This window comes from Nilaparvata lugens, chromosome 2, assembly GCF_014356525.2.
Source record: "Nilaparvata lugens isolate BPH chromosome 2, ASM1435652v1, whole genome shotgun sequence".
Classification (NCBI taxonomy): domain Eukaryota; kingdom Metazoa; phylum Arthropoda; class Insecta; order Hemiptera; family Delphacidae; genus Nilaparvata; species Nilaparvata lugens.
This window is the reverse complement of record NC_052505.1, coordinates 88720614-88741086: the sequence shown is the minus strand read 5'-3', so window position 1 is coordinate 88741086 and position 20473 is coordinate 88720614. Positions and strand designations below refer to the sequence as shown.

The window sequence follows — 20473 nt, the reverse complement described above, 5'->3', positions numbered from 1 at the left end:
ATAGAATCAACAGTTGCCAAAAGTTTGCAATAATTGGATAATAACATTTTCTCGAATTTCGAGCTTATTTACAATTTTAGGTGGAAATGTTACTGAACATCAATTGTAGAGATTTTCATGCTCAATCTTTTCCACTTGAAATTTTTAGTTCAAATTCTATCGGAAGCCTGATAATTGGGAATCTCAAATCAAACTTTGCATAGTTGGGGCAAATTCCTGAAATTTTTACAGATATGGGACTTATGGCAGGTGATAGAGCTTATCAATGACAATTATAAGTATGAATTTGATCGAAATCGTTGGAGCCGTTTTCGAGAAAATCGCGAAAAACCCTGTTTTTGACAACATTTTCGCCATTTTAGCCGCCATCTAAAATGAATAAATTGAATTTGATCGAAATTGTTCGTGTCGGATCCTTATATTGTAAGGACCTTAAGTTCCAAATTTCAAGTCATTCCGTTAATTGGACTCAGGGGAGCTTGAAAAGTATAGAAATCTACAAATTGGGGTACCTTAATTTTTTCGGAAAGCAATACTTTCCTTACCTATGGTAATAGGGCAAGGAATGTGGAAATTAATAGAATAATGTATAGAATTGAGCAATTATCCAATGCAATAATCGTTTCAAACCATAACTTATTGTTTATACAATTTGATAGATAATGCAAAGAAATAATGGTAGTAATTCAGGATAGTAGGTTTAGAAATCAATGCCAACGGAAAATTCTCCTCTTAACATAATATTATTCTGTGTCATTATTATAAGCAGTAGTAGGGAACTATAATATACGGTAGTTCAGAAATCTCAATTGTGAATGCTTCTATTGTGTGTAATTATCCAGTATCACAAAGCTGTAGAGCGAGTTTGCCTCCACTTTCATAGCCGGACTTGAACAGTGTCAGGAATCTAGGTTAAGCTATTCAAGTCGAGGTTTAGTGTCATAGCCGTTCAGTTTCAATGGAAAATCGGTGAAAATATACAGTAGCCAAACTTTCTCCGATAATTCAATTAGGCCATTGGCGGAGAAAGGCTACCCAGTCGTTAGTGGGGTCCCGGCATTAGACATTCGCCCGTTATAAGGGTGTTTTCGTATCGATTATGCAACACAAACTATTAGGAGTCGACCGCCCTTTTGGATGGTAGGTAGCCCCTGGCACTTCCTACGGTGGCCTTTCGTATGATACCATCAAGCGTGGCGTTTCCCACGAATTAAAATTCAATCGTGGTGTTTCCTACAAAGAACTGCTACTGTACCTGTTACTGTTTTTTGTCCAGTAATCAAAAGCCAGTTGCGCACACATCGATTTCTGGACGAACACAAACTGATTAAAAACTGTTTAATCAAATAGAATATAATGAGGATGGCAAAAATCGTTCGTTCAAAAAATCAATGTGAGTGTGTAAAGCCTAGGTTTTTCTGAACCACGCAGCGTCACTGCGTGATGCGGGATGCGCGATGACGTAATCACGCAAAAGTCTGCCGCAGCTATTGCTATGGATGTGTTTTCTCTGACTTCTCGCGCGCAATTCTCTGTGTTTCCCGCCAATTCAGCAATGCGTGTTCCTCTGCGTCACGTACTCAAGTCTGGGATCCCAGACTTAACTGGACCAACGTTTTCTGTTATTTGTATAGAGCAGACGGCTGGACTCTCGTGTGGTGACACTTCTTAGAACGTAACTTGAGGTGGCATATCTTACAAACAATGCATCATTCTCTAAATTACTGTACTGTTACCGAACAGCAGCAGTCTATATTTTGAGAAACAAACCAGTTATGAAACCATGGATTATATTGAAGTAAGCCAATATACTTATATTGGCTTTCTATTAAGAGTAATACAGTTAGAAATTAATTCTCTAAATCGGGCTTTGGTATGACTAGTATTCAATTATCTGGTTGCCATGGAAAAATTGTAACGTGCTATAAATTTTCGGCTCTAAATTTATTGTCTAAATTTAATATTTTCTAAATTTGGCTTAGTTGTTATGTGTTTTGTTTCGGTTTTGTATATGTTTGGACTTTTTAACATCAAAATTAACTTTATTCCGAAGTGAAAAGTGTGAATTTAAAGTATTGTGCTGACTATAACCTTAGTGTCCTGTTTTCCTTTAGGGAACTTTGAACTATATACGGTGAGGTGGAACTACCCTTGGGTCTCCCCACCATTCAAAGCCATACGCTAATAATAATAATTGTTATCAACTTGCACGGTCCACAGACCTCCCAACTTGAGTTCGCTCTATATTTATTCATTAAGTGTCAGCCATAATCGTTTTAATATGGACATGATATTCTAAAAATTCTCATCTAAATCCCAATCGACTCTCTCACTCCCACCATAGATGCAGAATAGTAGTATAGAAGTAACATTAATATCTTCTTCTTCTTCTTATTGTGCTGTCCGCTACGAACGTGGACGATCAACATAGTGATTTTCACTTTACCCCAGCAATACAAAATATTTCTATGGAGCTTTTTTCCACATCATCAGGATCGGATGCTGTTTAGCCAAAAAATTCTTCTACCTGGGCCCCTCTTTTCAAAAATCTTCCTTTGGAGAATCACCCGGAATAGAACATATCTTACGTCATTACTCATTTCATGTCCCAGATACTGAATCTTTTTGTTTTTGATGGTGGTGATTATCTCAATGTCTTTCCCCATTTAACTTAGAACCTCAATGTTTGTTATGTGATCAGTCCACGGTATCCGCAGATTCCTTACAAGGACTCATATATCGAGATGCAATATTAGACAAATAACAGTAACATATTATACTTCAATACACAAGTACCCGGTCATTATATAAGAATTGTCACTGCACGAGAGTCTATCCATCATTCTGCCCCATACAAATAAGAGTATAACTGTGGTGAAATAAAAATTGAATTGAATTGAATTGAGTTACGGCACTGAGCAGAATACTGTAACATACGCAAGTTGAGTACAGGTAGCAGTTCTTCGTAGGAAACGTCAGGATTGAATTCTGGCTCATAGGAGACGCCACGCTTGATGGGTTAGTGGGAAACGCCACCGTGGTAAGTGCCACGTAGCCGCCATTTGGACTGGGGTGTGATGGCCAGAGCAGAGCCACAGACAACCCCAACACGGCTACCTTACTGCCTCATAACAGGCTACCTTACCTGCTTCATGTCGAATCCCAATGTCATGCAACATCGCCTTTCCGTGGCCTCCCCTCCCTACCGAGAAAACCTCCTTCAGTCGTCCCTTTTTACTCTTCTTGCCCTATTACTATAGGTAAGGAAAATATTGCTTTCCCAAAAAAATTAAGGTACCCTTATTTCAAGTTTTCTATACGTTTCAAGGTCCCCTGAGTCCAAAATAGTTATTTGATTATCTAGAGTGAAAAGTACGACTTTTTCTCCCTGAGGGAAAAGTTTGAAGCCCGAGGCGAAGCCGAGGGCAACAATTTTCCTGAGGGAGAAAAAGTATTTTTCACTGGTGATGTACACAACATTTTTCCTCCATCAACATTTTTTTATAAAAACTGCAAATAAAATCATTTTAATAACTTACGTATTGGTGACAATGTTTCCTAACAACATAACCTAAAATCTAAAACTTTAAAACCGGCCGTCTGATTGGTACTGCCGATTTCGCTATCTATCTGCTAAAGTTGTAACAATTATATCAGCTGGGTGTTTACCAAAAATGGATGACTCCAGATCACGCGGTTCAGATTTGAATTGCAGATCAAAAATATTTGTTGACTGGTATTTTGAATAGAATAAGATATTTTTAAAATTGTATAAATTTTTATCGTCTACTAATATTAAGAATATAATATCATACAATCATATATTTCATGAGTTGATCAAATTTCTGGTTGTGGTATTGAATTCAGTTGACTCAATGACAGACACCTCTATTATGCTTTCTCATCTGAGCTTAGACCTTCTAACCTATTATAATGTAAGTTTTTAAAATAGAGATGCTTCCCATGTTATTAAATGGAGTCACTTTTACTCCCTAGGGAGTTTTTCTGTTTTTTACTACCGAGAGCGAAAAAGTGACACTTTAGTATTATGTTTCAGGGAGTAAAGTAAGTACTTTAGCCACTAGGTGGAGCAAAACATGATTTTTGGTATTGGTCTGTGTGTGTATGTGTGTGTGTGTGTGTGTGTGTTGTGTGTGTTGTGTGTGTGTGTGTGGTGTGTGTGTGTTGTGTGTGTGTGTGTGTGTGTGTGTATGTGTGTGTGTGTGTGTGTGTGTGTGTGTGTGTGTGTGTGTGTGTGTGTGTGTGTGTGTGTGTGTGTGTGGTGTGTGTGTGGTGTGTGTGTGTGTGTGTGGTGTGTGTGTGTGTGTGTGTGTGTGTATGTCTGTGAACACGATAACTCCATTCCTGATTAACCGATTGACTTGAAATTTTAAACTCAACAAGGTCCTTATACGATAAGGATCTGACAATAAGAAATTCAATCGAATTCAATTCAAGATGGCGGAAAAAATGCCGGATAATTACTAAAAAACCATGTTTTTCTCGAAAACGGCTCTAATGATTTTTTTCAAATTTATAGCATGGATAGCTATTTATAAGCCCTATCAACTGACATGAGTCTCATTTCTGGGAAATTGCAGGAGATCCGTAATACTCTTGAGATAAATGGCGGATAATGACTAAAAAACCATGTTTTTCACGATTTTCTCAAAAATGATATGACCGATTTTATCAAATTCATAGCCTGTATATAGTTATTTATCAGCTATATCAACTGGCATGAGTCTCTTTCCTGAGAAACTAATGGGGTTTCCACCTCATCCTTGAGAAATGAACTGTGTACCTCCTTCTCATGCATGAGGTAGGTAGGTGAGCAGTTTATAAAAGAATCACATAGTCGAGATATTTCATCTGTAGAACAGCTGTTTTGACAACTTTTAGAAAAATAATCAAATTTCACAATTTACAAAAAGAAAAAAAGGACTCTGAAAACAATTATATATACACATATACGCAGTAGCAAAGACCTTAAAGATATAGGTATAAAGATATATAAATATTATGCATCTTTAAGGTTTTTGCGCAGTAGTCTGATCGTAGTTTCAAATATGTTGCCGCCAATCGTCATTATGTTATTACCCTGAATTATTCTTGTTTTAGTATGAGGCTTACAGTTCAATGAGCAAGGAAAGTTGTATGAGTGTACGACACCAGATTTTTCCAATTGAGAGAGCTTTAAACTCCTGAACATTTCTCACAAACACTATACCACACAAATACTAATTTTTAATCCCCGTTTCCTGGGTAAACGGAACACATTTGATACATAATAATTAATTTTCCTCACTCATCTAATCGACGTTTATACCAACTTGTGAGAACTTGCTTACTGGCATTTTGCGAGGACTCGGCGCAATTTTAATGATAGTTGATGGAGATCAAATCTATACAAAAAACGTCAATAACTAGAAAACTATTAGTCAGAATCGCATTCTTGGGATATGGTTGGGAAGATAAATAAATTTACAATAAGATTCATGTAAGTTGTTACTTTGTTTGACGTTTATGAACTTTTTATGAGCGATCAAAGTTAAAAAAATCACATTAGTCGAATTTATATTGAAATTTGAGCTTGAACGCTCACAAAAGGTTCAATAAAAGAAAAAAATTATATGAATCTCATTGAACTATTCTTGAAAAGCATATCTGGGGAGGTCATCACGAAAACTCACTACAATACGAAACACTCAACCACACTTCAATAGTAGCGCCTAGTATCACAAGTGTCTTGAACTAAAGTATTATGAATTTTGTGCAAAGGTCAGGTCACAATATTAACTAATTTCCATCACTCATACTGTTTGTTTTGAAATACCACAACGATGCAAAACGCATGTAACTGGCTGGATATACATATGGAATTCAAAAAACGATCGATAACCTTAATTGGAACGATGATAGCTGAGGTATGCTACGATACCAGCGCAAAACTGACGCTGCACTTATCAACCTTCATTGACGAGCCAAAAATGTTTTCTCAATTGAAAGGTCCATATCGATTTTCTCCACCCAAGATAAATGAAATTGATGCTGAATAATTAATAAACAATCAAACGATGGTGGTTGAACCGATTCTAACGCTAACCAGGTTTTCATTCACATTACAACACTGATGATTTATTATTCCTTCAATATTTCATGACCATTATAACTAGAGCATGATTTGAAAAGCCTCGACGTAAATTGTCGCCGTGGATGAAAAACTGACTGTGAGAGGTCTGCTGTGAATCTAAAGGTGCGTACAGACTTTCGCTCTGCTCCGCAACCGAACGTCACTCCAGCAGAGCGATTGATGATCGACTGGGGAGCAACAGTGGTTCGACCGGGGAACGCGAGAAGAGCTAACATCTTCCGTAACGTTCATGATGGGTGCGACTGCAGAGCGGGGGCGCAACGACTGCGGTACGACGGAGGCACGAGGGTGGTACGAGGGCGGAGCGTGCTCGGTGCGGGTTGGAAGCGCGTATATGTGTACGCAGCTTGAGGTAAAACAATAATATGATTAGTTGGTTGGAGACTGATGAAATTGGGTTTGTTCTGTGATAAATATACAAGTAATCAGCTCAATCACTAGCCTAATACAATACTAAGATAAAACTGTATGTTCACATATTTTCACAGATGAACATATATTTTTATGTTCTAGAACTATTCGGTTGTTTATACTAAGTACTGTTGATTATAATATTGTACTCTCGAATCTGAAAGGGTATTGTGATTGTCACTATTCCGGGAGCGATTTGGTTTCGTGGTTGCACTGTTAAGCTATCGATAAGTGAAGTTCCATACGCCTGCTACCCCCTCTGTAGTAGCTGAGTTATTGAAGAGTGAAGTCACGTGTGTTTGAGCTCTCATTATATTTGTTGTTTTTCGTGTAGTTTTTGATGGATTAGAGGTCTGAGAACTCGTCAAGTCATTAGTGTAGGTTTTTTGTATAAATTTCATATATTGAAAATCTCATACATCGATCCAGTCGCCTGATATCAGTGAATATATCCACTCCTAAAGCGACAAGATCTAATGCAGCTAAGGGCAAGGGTAAAGATAAGGCGGCCGGGCGCCATAAGCTGGTCGTTATTTGACGATGCCAGGCTTGGACTTTCATCTGATGTCTTGGATGCAATCAAAGTGACTGTGTCAAGTACTTTGAAAGACGATTCACTTATTTCTATTCTAGTTGATAAGATATCTTCTAGAGTCTCATCTAGTTTGGGGCAGCAACTCTCCAATATGCAATCAATATTTTAATGACTAAGCTGAAGGAATTCGAAACTCGTGAAAAACTACACCAAGTGAATCTCGATGATCTTGATAATAATCAAAGGCGCAATAATCTTCGCGTATTCGGTATTGCGGAAAGTGGCAGTGAACACACGGTCAATGTGATAAGAGATATCATAAAGACTAAAATGGGTCTGGATATCGATAAGCAACTGATCGATCAGCCGTATGCGACCTGCTGATCCACGACCCCGTCCAATCTTTGTAAAGTTCTCCAGCTTCAATGCTCGGACGCTGGTGTTTTCGCAGAAGCGTGAAAAACTGGCGGGAAGCGGCGTCCTGATTCGGAAGACCTTACCAAGAGGCGGTTGACTCTCTACAGAGACACAATCACCAAGTATGGTCTACGAAATGTTTGGACCAACGAGTGTAAAATAATTTTCGTGAATGAAGGCAAGCGCTCGGTAGCTGCTTTTGCAGAGTGTGCTGATGGCGGCGAGCGACAACACGCTCATGATCAACAATAATATTATAATCTTTTATCGAATACATTGATAGTTTTCTTTACTTTGTCGATGCTCACCTCCGTATCATTCTGAAACATAACCATTCTACTACTCAAAACAATTATGTAATTTTATTTATATTTTAATTTTTTTCTCTTCTTTATATCTCTGATTCTAGTTTGAAATGTATTTTTGTAATTCTATGTTTGCCATAGGTCTCTTCAGACCTGGCAAAGGAATAAAATGAATCAATCAATCAATAAATCAATCTGTAATTATATGGAGCTATTTTTTAATTTAATAGAATGCAGGAAAACGTGTTTATGATTATAAAAGGCCACTATCATACGGCCACTTTGTTATGATTATAGGAATGAAGGGTGACCACTTTGGAGCTGCGTTTACACCAAAGTTAATAACAAAATGTTGATAACTTAATTCTTATAGATTCTATTAGATTGAACAAAACTTATCATAAACATGATGAACATATATGTGTTTGTCAAGTCCCCTTCAATCTAATATAATTTATAAGGATTGGGTCAACATTCTGTCAATAACTTTTGTCTAATCGCAGCTTTAAGGTCTTTAGTTTCAATATTTTGTTTTGCAGTCATGGTATTATTATACGTGCCCATTAGTATCAATATTCTCACATTCAAAAAAAAAAAATTTAATAGGTGATTAAAAATAAACAAATGAACTGAATAATGTTGGTGAAATTATAATATTTTTGATTGTAAAAATTAATTTTCATCGGGTAGGAAGATTATCACGGAACTGGATGAATTATATCATATGGAATACAAATTCAAACGTGAACTGAGTTTGTTAACACTTAAAACAAGTGACATAAGTTACTTGTGGATGAGAATACTGCGTGAGGTCTACTGTTCACAGAACTACTAGAATATAATCTTATAAACAGAAATATAATATATCGATTTAACAAAGTTTCAGTATAACTTGAATGCACAATTCCAACAGAAATGAATGAATTCATGATGATAGATGAGTGCACCTACAGCTTAAGGTGGCCGTTGAACTAGCCGTTGGGCTCGCTTCGCTCGCCATATCCGTCTAACAAGGGGTCTGCGCCCCCTGGACCCCCGACTGGATCGTCCAAAAATGAGATCAGCAGGCTCGCTTCGCTTGACTGCTTTTTTCATTTGAGCATGCTTCATTCCATCAGAAAGTCAAAGTACTGAGAAAACGCAGAAAAGCTGATAAAAACATTGGAAAACGCTGATTTTGGGCGTATCTTTGAGTTACCTCATCACAAAATTTTTAGACCCTAGCTAAACCGCTGTACCAAATTTGAACAATTTCTGTCTATTACTTGATGAAAGAACTGAGAAAACGCAAGAAAACGCTAATTTTGGGTGTATCTTTGGCGTTATTTCAAATTCCTTCCAACACAACATTATTACACCCTAGCTGGGATTTTGTACTAAATTTGAACATTTTCTGTCCATTTGTTCTCGATAAAGCTGAGAAAGCGCAAAAAATACGATGGAAAAACGCTGATTTTTAGCGTATCTTTGATGTTATGACAAATTCCTTCTAACACAACATTATTACACCCTAGCTGAGCTTTTGTACTAAATTTGAACATTTTCTGTTCATCTTGTTCTCGATAGAGCTGAGAAAACGCTAAAAAAAACGATGGAAAAACGCGGATTTTGGGCGTATCTTTGGAATTTTTTCCAAATCCGTTCTCAGTGCGCCCCTAAAGGGCCAACTGAACATACCTACCAGATTTGATCGTTCTTGGTCCGGTAGATTTTTAGTTCTGCGAGTGAGTGAGTCAGTGAGTGAGTGAGTGCCATTTCGCTTTTATACTTATAGATAGCTCCATTATATATTCATACACAGTTAGTAACAATGGGAGCAGACACATGGAGCTTTACTTAACGATAGCTTATCAGTGCAACCACGAAACCTAATCGCTTCTGAATAGTGACAATACCCTTTCAGGTTCGAAAATACAACCCAGTAGTGCCCAATAATCAACCGAATAGTTCTAGAATATTGTTTTTATTTTCAATACTATGTTAAAATTATCCTCGAATTTAGTCCTTGTTCAATATAGAAGCATAGAAAAAAGATATCCCATTGTATAAAACGTCGTTCACGTTCCAAATTTCAACCTGTTTTTCGATATCTCAAGCTGATTACTGTTAACTACTACTGTCTATTATTACTGTTTTGGCCGGGTGAGTGTATGAGAATACCGCAGAATTAGAGACTATAAGCCTCACGCTAAGCTCCACGAAAAATAGTTACTATGTAAAACTATCGGATTTGAGTTAACAGTGAAATTTGGAACATAAACTCCGTCTACCGTGGGATATCTTCTTATGCTATATTTTCTCTATGTAGGCACTTATACTATATTCAATTCAATTCAATTCTTTATTGCCAAAATTCAACAACGTAACAAATCAAACGTTGATAGATCAAACACTTATCACAAGAAAATGGAATAAAATTAACAACCTAGAACTGAAAAACTAAAAATTGTTCCAGGAACACCAGCAAAAGAAAAATCTTTGACCGCAGGTGGGAATCGCAAAAAAGTCCGATTAAAAATATATACTAAAACTAACACAATACAAAATCAAGTTGATGACAAGGAAAACTATTTCATATCACTGCAAAAAAACCAACAAAAGATTAATAACAAATTTTGATAGAGGAAAAACAAATAAAATTTTCTAATAGGGAAAACTAAAAAAAAAACAGAGATCAAATGGAAATATAAGTCTTCTATATCCTTCTATTCTTATATAGAAGGCTGAACCAATGGGTCTCACACTCACAAGCAATCGTAGGGTCCCAATTGACAGAATCCCAAACGACCGAAACGCTATATTTTCCCAAACGGCCGACAACTACTTTTTTCCCAATTAGCAGAACGCTTTCTGTCATTTGTGACAAACTAGAGAAACTTTCTGTCGTTTGGGAAACCTATCACTTTCGGTTTGGGACTCTCAACACTTTCTGTCGTTTGGGACTCTCACCACTTTCGGCTCAATGCAACAAACTACGTTTTCTGTCGATTGGGAAAATTCTTAAAAGTTTTCTGTCATTTGGTATTCGGCTGAATGAGAAAGTTCCAGTTTTAATATTTCATTAATTCTGCCAATTGGGAAAAAAGTAGTTTTCGGCCGTTTGGGAAAATATAGCGTTCGGTCGTTTGGGATTCTGTCAATTGGCATGCCACCACAATCAATATTCTCATCAATTCAATTTAAAATAGAATAATAGTTCATTAGTCTCTCACTAGCTGCTATAGAAAACATGAAAAAATCTGTAATACGGGTTCAGTTATCACAGGTTTATAATAAATGAATAACTAATGAACGGTAACAAATTTTGCAAATCGGATTCCACATTCGTTTCCCTCGCATCAAAGAGCATATATGATGAATACGCAATAATAAATTACGGACAATTTTTGAAATGAATCCACAACGTACGAAACAGAACGTGAAGTCTGAGACGATAAATCTTGGCACAAGTCGTCTGGAAGCCGTGAACGTGAACGTGCAGCTGGCTGGAGCGTGCTTTTAACAGTAGTCAGTAGGTCTCAGACTGCTATAGATGTATGGCAGCAAACATAAATATAGGTTATGTGGTGCGAACGGTAGCCGGCCATAACAAAAAGCTGGCGCGTCTGACCGCGCGACACTACGAACGCCGTGATAATGTGGCCATAAAAACGGCCGTAAAACTGTTCCACTACCAGCCTGTTTGACACCTTAAATACATACGAAATAAGTTCGCTGGCCGTTCAAACTACTTGTTTTTATGAGTCTTATTCGATACTTCTTCAGCAGTTTGTCCAATTCCAACTGCTATCCAGCCAAGAGTCTCTCAGTTCGCCAAGCACCTTCACAGCCAGCCAGCATTCATGAACAATGCAGCTTTAATCCTTTTTTATAGTGGAACACTAGTTCATTGAGTCTCTCTTGTATAGTGAGTTCAAAATGGTTGTTGGAATGTTGAATTATTCAATTGAGAGGAACAGTGTATAATTTTCAAATGTACTCTTGTTCATTTCAAATCCAACCCTTATCCACATATCCACATCAATAAATGTTTCCTTCCAATAAATGTATTAATTACTTTCTGTGTGGTCACGAACCATGATCCTGTACCAAATAAAACTGTAGAATTTGACGATATATCCAACCCTTATCCACATATCCACCTCAATAAATTTTTCCTTTCAATAAATGTATTAATTACTTTCTGTGTGGTCACGAAACCATGATCCTGTACCAATAAAACTGTAGAATTTGACGATATATCCAACCTTATCCACATATCCACCTCAATAAATTTTCCTTTCAATAAATGTATTAATTACTTTCTGTGTGGTCACGAAACCATGATCCTGTACCAAATAAAACTGTAGAATTTGACGATATATTATGCGTTTCTATTTAATTCTGTGTTGTTGTGAATATGATATTGTTAATACAAATATTGGATAAGAAAGATGTGATATTGTTAATAAAAATATTGGATAAGAAAGACGTGATATTGTTAAAAACAGTGTTTTGACAATATGAAGTCGTTCAATTCAACTAATCAATAAGTTTTATCCTTCTCTTCCTTTCATAGGAAAAAAGATCGCGACAGAAAACAAATCAAGTCTGAGTTCCTCAAGACTGGTAATAAAAAATTTTGATCATCATATTATCAAATATATTCATCCATTTCATCATATATATTACATATCATTTCTTCATCATAAATATATATATAGGCTATACATATTTCATCCATTTTTCTATGTAGAGGGAATATTAATTGTATTTTTGTTATTCTATTCCAATTTTATCATCCTTTTCGAAAAACATAGACAGGTTAGAACAAATGAGATTACTTGGAGGAGTAATAGGATTATATATACAGTATAGGATTAATTGTATTTTCTCCTCAATCCTGTTTCCTGTTAATAAGAATCGTTTTACTGCATGAATGCACAAGACAAACAAGTTCATCTGAAAAACATTGTATGATCAGCAGTATGGCCATATGGAACCGAACCGAGTTTTAAAGCTTCATCTTAAATACAATAGAATTGAAAATGTAGTATTGATGTTTGAATAAATTGTGAAAAGTGGTCATGCGAGAAGAATTGATTTCTCTTTTATTCTTTGACCAACCTTGATAAATGAGATATCCTTGAAATCTTGATAATAACTTGCTTACTTTTTTGTCTCTCGTAAATTTTCTGTAAAGTGAACGGTTTTCGTGAAATTTGTCTTCAGAAATTTAAAATGGCCGCCATTTTCAATATGTACATCGAAAAATGTGTATTCTATTTTTAAAATTGAGTCTCTATAGCATAAATATCCATGTCAAATTTCATATCAATACAACATTTCGTTCTTGAGATAGAAATTCCTAAGTGAAAAAAAAACAAAATGGCAGCTATAAGGATAACCGCTGAGTTTTGGACACTTGAAATACGACATTTGTAGTCTCCTATCATCGAGGAACAATACTCTAAAATGTTCGACACTACTTCTGAAACACTCTGTATAATGAGTATTTATGGGATAAACGGATTAACTATGAATTCCTCTCAATAAATTATAGAAGAGCCGACAATATGGTGATTCCAATACAATGGCCTTTCTTTGCTGTACGTTTAATAGAATAGGGCTAAGTACTAAGCAACCAATAACAAGAAAAATATGAAATTGAATCATTATTTTTTGTTAGGAGTTGGAGGAATAATATTCACCGCAATATTCTCACTTTTATAGACTCTGATATGGGAGAGTGTACACGACTCAAAGTAGTATCATAAAAGAATATAGCTTGTCATCCCTTATTGAACATTGCTACGACGATTACGGTAGGAATGGAGTGAATATGTTTCAGTAATCCTGTATCAAAAATGTCCCGAATATTCCATATTCAATCTAGATCAGCCTGTCTGTTGGATATTGTTATTATTATTGTAGCCGGCTCGATCCAATTGGTTGGTAATTTAATAAAATGCGATTGTTTGACCTAGCGGAAGTTTTTGCAGTGCATAGTCGACTGGCAATTGAACAGGGCTGAGCTCAAAGGAGCCAAGCGGCAATATTCTCTCGGCCTGTAATGCTCTTTCTGCCACCATAACAGCCACCATCTTCTCCTATGAAGAAAGCAATTTTCTATTTTAATTTAATCTGTTTAGAAGTCGCTTGTATATTACGGTTAACTTTCTCCAGACTAGCATGTATGCCGCTCCCCCCGCCACTCCGTTCCCCACCACTTTGCTAGCTCACTCGTTTATTATGCATTCGGCTGGACGAATATCGCATATTTTTGCTTCTTTGCTGGATATGAGAAAACCCTGCTGCATGCTAACAAAAAAAGAAGAATTTAGAAAGTGTGTGGGAGAAAGACATACTGAGTTGGATAGGGAGAGTGGTGGAGGAGGAACTAAAGGAAAATGCTCATGTAATGTAATATCATAAAAAGGAAAAACTCATCCTGATTAAAATAATTATTTTGCTTCAACATGACTAAGACTTTCTTGTAAAGACAAAATCTTAGTGATACGTTAGTTTAATGAATTGTGATCAATATTCATGATACAGTTATTATATTCTGCATGGAAAATAATAAAATGAGGACGTAATAATTTGAGTAATTATTCGTTGAGAGCAAACAGCATTCAAATGTTCAATGTTCGTTGTGAATTATTGTGAATTTGAAATCTAGGATTTCTTGTGAATTTAAAATCTGCGATTCCTTGTGAATTTCAAATCTACGATTCTTTGTGAATTTCAAATCTACTATCTCTTGGGAATTTAAAATCTACGAACTCTTGTGAATTCAATCTATTCTAACATTCAAAAACTAGTTCTCAAATACACGGTTCCTCCTAAAATTAATAACTCTTTAAAATCAAAGCTATACGATACAAAAATAACATATTTCTACCACCATTCAAAGGTTAATAGGGGTAGCGCGAATCAATCATTGTTATGGTTATAAGACAACAGAATACGTTGCCCAAATCTAGTGTTAATTTGAAGAACCACTCGTTCACCTCCCTGCAAACAGAATGACACAGTATTTCACAAGGTTAATTCAGTCTTGGCCATACAGTGATCCTTCAATGCATACAAATAAAATAAAAATATTATTCCTTTTTTGTGAGGTTGAGTGGAGAGACAACTTGAAAGTCCCAACTCCGCCTAGTAAATAATATTTTCATTTTATTCCATCATTGTTTCATAAATAATTTGTTTGTGATATTCCAAGAGTGATAAGACTCATTCATAGTATAATAAAAGAAAGAACAACTGTCTTATATGTACGGAATAGGAGATTCACGAATGACATATCATTACGCCTGAACTACTTAGCTGATTAATTTGAAAGTTTACTTCTTGAAGATTCTGAATTTACCAAGGATAGTTGTATAGGTCTTTTTCCAGTTCTTCAAGTTTTCAGTACGTCAAGTTTTCAGTTTGTCACCTTCTTGTGAATAATAAATTGAATAATGATGAAAAATAATAATATTATTATTAAATTATCATTAATAATGATAGTAAAAAAATTATTGCCAAAAAACAATGTATAAAAAAGAGAAATAATCAATAATCAATCTAGACTCCAAGCTCATATAATAATAATTGATAAATTTATGATAATATACATCCCTTTGACAATAAATACTCGAATGCATAGGATGCTTCCCTGTACGCGTGGAGGAGTTGCTGCAGACGGAGAAACTCTGTTAAAGTGAAAAAATCAATCATCGAATACCTAACATAGCCTACGAGTAATTTATCAAGTATGTACTACTAATAAAGAAATTATAAGGGTTTCATATATAAAGAACAATATACAATAAATAATGAAAGTTGAAAGCTCTCAATGAGAGGAATATTAAAAAAAAACTTTCAAAATTTAGAAATGTGAGCTGAACTTGGGCAATTCAGAATTTAGGCAATCACTGAACAACCACAAACATAGCTTCAACCGCCTCAGGAAGGAGACAGAAACGCCACTACTTTATCAATCTACTGTACAAAAAATACGATTGGCAAGCTCTAATATTGTCAGGCAAATTATTGTTATATCGTTGAAGTTCACGTGAAAATAGCTTCACATCTATACAGTAGGAAAATAACTCTGTTCAGCGTCGTTATGTTAAAGAAGGTATAGTAAAGATGTTTTTAAGATTTTCTTTGAAATAAATTGAAATAAAAAGGATCAAAGTCAGAGATTAAATAAGTTGAGATTTTATTATAATTATTTTACCAGATAATTATTGTAGGGCTAGTATTTAAATATTCGAGCGCGAGTAATCACGTGACCTGAGCAAGTGATCACATGACCTGCGCAAGTGATCAATTTCGCAATTAAATTTTTAACGGTTTCAAAAATTTCCTCGATTTTTTTTTGCAAGTTTTGTCCATACTAGATTCAGATTCTACCTTACCTTCTTTGATAAAAAAATTGTTAACTTATTTCTTTGGAAAGTGGTATTCTGTCGTGAGTGTTAGAGAAAGTCGAATTGTTGGATGTCAAACAGGATAAACAGAGATAAGACGTGAAAGGAAAAATGTCGTTGCTTGGAGGATTAGACGGTCTGTAGGAGTGAAGAGGATATGTGACTTAACGTTATTTTGCCAGCAGTCCTTATTTGGGTCATACCCGGACCACTCTTGGGAATAATGTCAGCGTAACAGGGACCGAACTTGTTTTTTCTCTCCGTGCAAAGAGAAGTTGTCTTTTTGGAGCCAACAGCCCAGATCTTTCTCTTGCTAAGAAAATCTCAAAGGGAACCAACCGTTTTAGCCGTTCTACGTTTTTCTACTGCAACCTTCTCCCATTAATTATCCTTTCTGTTTAGAGGGCGTCCTCGCCTTCAATTTCTCCTTCCTTTTCCTGGCAGCCGCCACTTTGGTGACGTCATAATCATAGCTTCCCTCCAGTCTAAGCACAAGCACTCCATTTAGTACGTACACTCTTCTTCATTTTGCTAAAATTGATGTGGCCAGGCCAATGTCATCTGCTATGCAAGTCATTAGCCCAACTTGTGACCTGTTCATCATTAGACCGCTATGGCATTTCAAGTCAACTATCTCCAAGACTATACCCTTTTGTACACTAAAGGGACGGTGTTCGAAATTGAAGGTGGTGAATGACCTTGGGACATATTTGGTACAACTATCTTAATTTCCACAACATCATGTTGGATTTATTCTTCAGGGTGATACAGAAAGACTTTTCAGTCATGTTACCCACTTTTTAATGGCCCTTAAGACAGTATCGGTAATTCATTTGTGATAGAAAAGTAAAGTTTTTATATACAAAATGGATACAATATGTTACTACTTATCCATTAGTCACTAAGAGGCAATGAAGAATAATGTGCTCGAAATGATCACCCATCAGGGTTATACACGCTTGACTCTTCATAAGACGATTGGAATCGATTATTTGACAAGAAATCAAGGCTAATTAACTCGCTCTGCCATGTGTATACTGATTGAGTAGGGCTGTCAATTTTGTGCGACGAAACAAAATGTTCCTTCATTACAAATAAATTACATCCCACTTTCAATAGGGTAACAGGACTGAAAATGACTTTTCCTACAGTTACCTTGGAAAGTGGCCATTGCTGCACTGATTACAGAACGCAAAGAATCACTTTTCCGCTCTAGTGCGGAAAAATTTTTTCTGCACTCCAGATTTGCAACATGACAACGCAAAATAGTTGGTGGGTTATATGGAGGATTAGTGAACGAAAACAAAAATGAAGTTGGTAACAATGACTGTGGTATAGTGAGGTCCAAGTTATAATAATAATATCAAGGACACCGAGTTCGAGGACAGCCACCACATTCAGCACACAGCCGCCCCGCCATTCAAACACTACTACATTTTCTATTTTATTTATTAATAATAAAATTACACAGAAAAACATTTGATGCATTTCAGGCAATTTCACCCATAATTACTCACTTTTCATATTCAATGGTAACTGTAGGAAAAATTAAATGTGAAATACGTGCGCAAAGTTCCTCTGCTGCACTCAAGAAGCCATTCCGCCCTCGCCTACGGCTCGGGCGTAAACGTTTCTTTCGGTGCAGCAAACTGTCACTTTGCGCACTAGTTACACATATAACTATTGTAGATTACTCCTTATCCAGAATCGAATCATTGTTCATATGTTGTGAATCAATTGTTCATTGAGAATTATTTATTTTTATATTGTCACGTCATATTTTCTAATAAAAATACATACAGCATTAATCAATAGAATATTGAAAGTAGGTGCCAATCTCTGTCTAGTATCTCCTATTGCCAATAACAGAGAGCGCTCCTTCCACACAGTTGATAAATTGACAGGCCAAACATAAAATATTTCACAGATTATCATATAATTTTTCTAAATTATTAAAAAATTGAAGTCAAATTTCACTCACCACCCTTTTCCCTTCCCTGATCCGGCAATTGAGTGTGACGTCACATCTCGGAAGTGTGGTGAAGAAAAAAACTTTATCAGTGGAGGTTCGTGTGTGTGTCGTGTCGTGCCTGTGTGATGATGTGCTGAGAGCTGAACGTGTCGTGCTTCATATGTGAAGTAGGGAGAACGAATGATACGCTGTGTTGTATCGTGTCTGCCTGTTCGTATGAGGACTATAGCGGTGAGTTGAACAATAATGAGTTGATCAATAATAATTATATCTATATTGCAAAATTGTTCTGCCTATTTAAGGTAGGCACACACAAATCGTCATCGGACGAACGACACGCATCGGACGGATCGGACGATTAGATTTGATACATTGTTTTCAATTGGAGTGCGCATACCTATACGATGCGGATAGGTATGCGCACTCCAATTGAAAACAATGCATCGAATCTAATCGTCCGATGCGTGCCGTCCGTCCGATGACGATCTGTGTGCGCCTACCTTGGATCACCACCTCTTGTCATACGTCAGGCCTATTATAACTATTAATTGGTTGAGTTATTCGGAGCAATAATGGAATAGTATGAACCTTTTGAAATTTTTAAATATGGAATATAACCAAACCCATTTCAATTTATTTCTAAGGAAGTAGGACAGAAGAAGTATTTGGCATTCCCAAATTGGGATTTCATGATTATAAACCCCAATAATATTTAGTGTTGATGATTTCATGATTTTATAATTATCGTAAGCCTATTACATTACTGTATTTTCATGTTTTTCTTATGAAATTCAATAAATTATAGGCCTACAGCATGAAGACTATGTCCAATTCATTTGTACTGGTGGCAAAATTTTACATTGAAAATAATTATTTGATAAAATCCAAGTTCAATAGTAATGAAAACAAATTCCTTCAAAAAATAATTGATAATAATACGTTTCGAGGGAAAAAATTAAGAACAAAAAAATGGGAAGCATCGGGGGATTTGAACCGAGGTACCATCGCTCCGTAAGCAAGCTTCTTACCGCTGCGCTACTTAGACGTTGGTAAATGGTAGTCTTATAACCTGCTGATAAAAATACACACTTTGGGCTATGGAACTTCAATTAGCCTACGGTAGCATAGATGAATTTGAACATTAATATTCTGAAAAATCTAGAAGGAAAATAGAAATTTGGGCTTCCAGGTGCACGAGATTGATATTTTTAGAATCTATGTTCAAAATTTGGAGATCTAAATCATTCCCGTTTTTCCGGTATGCAATCCACAAGTTGACATGTTTTGATGCGAACAAACACAACCCCACTCTCTCTTATTATAATATAGAAGAAGAAGATATCTTACCTCTATTTCATTCATCCAAATAAAATGATAGTATATTACTGCAGAATACTTTATTCAATTCTAGAAGCATAAACTGATTCTGTTTCATAAACTATTTGTTAAAACGTTCAGCACCATGGATATTGCCCAAGTAGTTCCAAAACTATCCACCAGGTTTTGTGATAAACGCAGTACTATGAGGTTTGAGGTTAGATTCTATTATACTCTGAAAATTGAATTTGAGTAGTTTATAATATCTTATTTGTATTTCATTCATCCAAATGAAATGATAGTATCTTATTGCAAAATACTTTATTCAATTCTAGAAGCATAAACTGATTCTGTTTCAAAAACTATTTTGTAAACCCGTTCATATCAAATCAGAATCAGCTGTTATTCAAGGTCATTTTACAGCCCTAGGGCCGTAAAGTTTTACCGGCCTGGTCGGAAAACAATCACTTTCGGCCACCATATGACGCACGTAAACCAGCTCATTACATCCAAGTGTGGCGAAAAGTTTTTTACAACTCACCGGATGGAAATGAAGAGTCAGTCAATCCTCTCCTGAAGTATCGAATCATAGAGTAAAGAAAACTATATTTCAATCATTTCTGTCATCTCTGATGGAATGGAGAAATCTAATGTTTGAGATATTTGATGGCATCAAGTAACAAAAAGTTTGAATTATCACTTTTCCTTCCCAATTTCACTTTTGACTCAATTAATACAAATAATTAATTATGATCAATCAATTATATGTTTATTTGATGATATATTTTAAATAATTATATGATAAAAATATTTCAAAATGGTCAATGCCAGACAGCATGATCGGGTGGCCTGATACTTTCAACATGCCTATTTTGCATGTTGAAGTTTTGTTCACCACGCTATTTGTATGATGATTGTGGATGCATTTTTATATGCAAAAATATGTATATTGTTTTC

General features: G+C 35.9%; 1 protein-coding gene across 1 annotated transcript in view; it reads right to left on the bottom strand.

The window, feature by feature from the left end:
* Positions 1-20075, bottom strand: part of LOC111062258 (acid sphingomyelinase-like phosphodiesterase 3b) — a 320678-nt gene extending 300603 nt beyond the window's left edge. The window contains exon 1 of the mRNA XM_039422033.1: positions 20058-20075. The gene's annotated coding sequence lies outside the window, so the exon portion shown is untranslated. The remainder of the gene's footprint in view (positions 1-20057) is intronic.
* Positions 20076-20473: the final 398 nt, after the last annotated feature.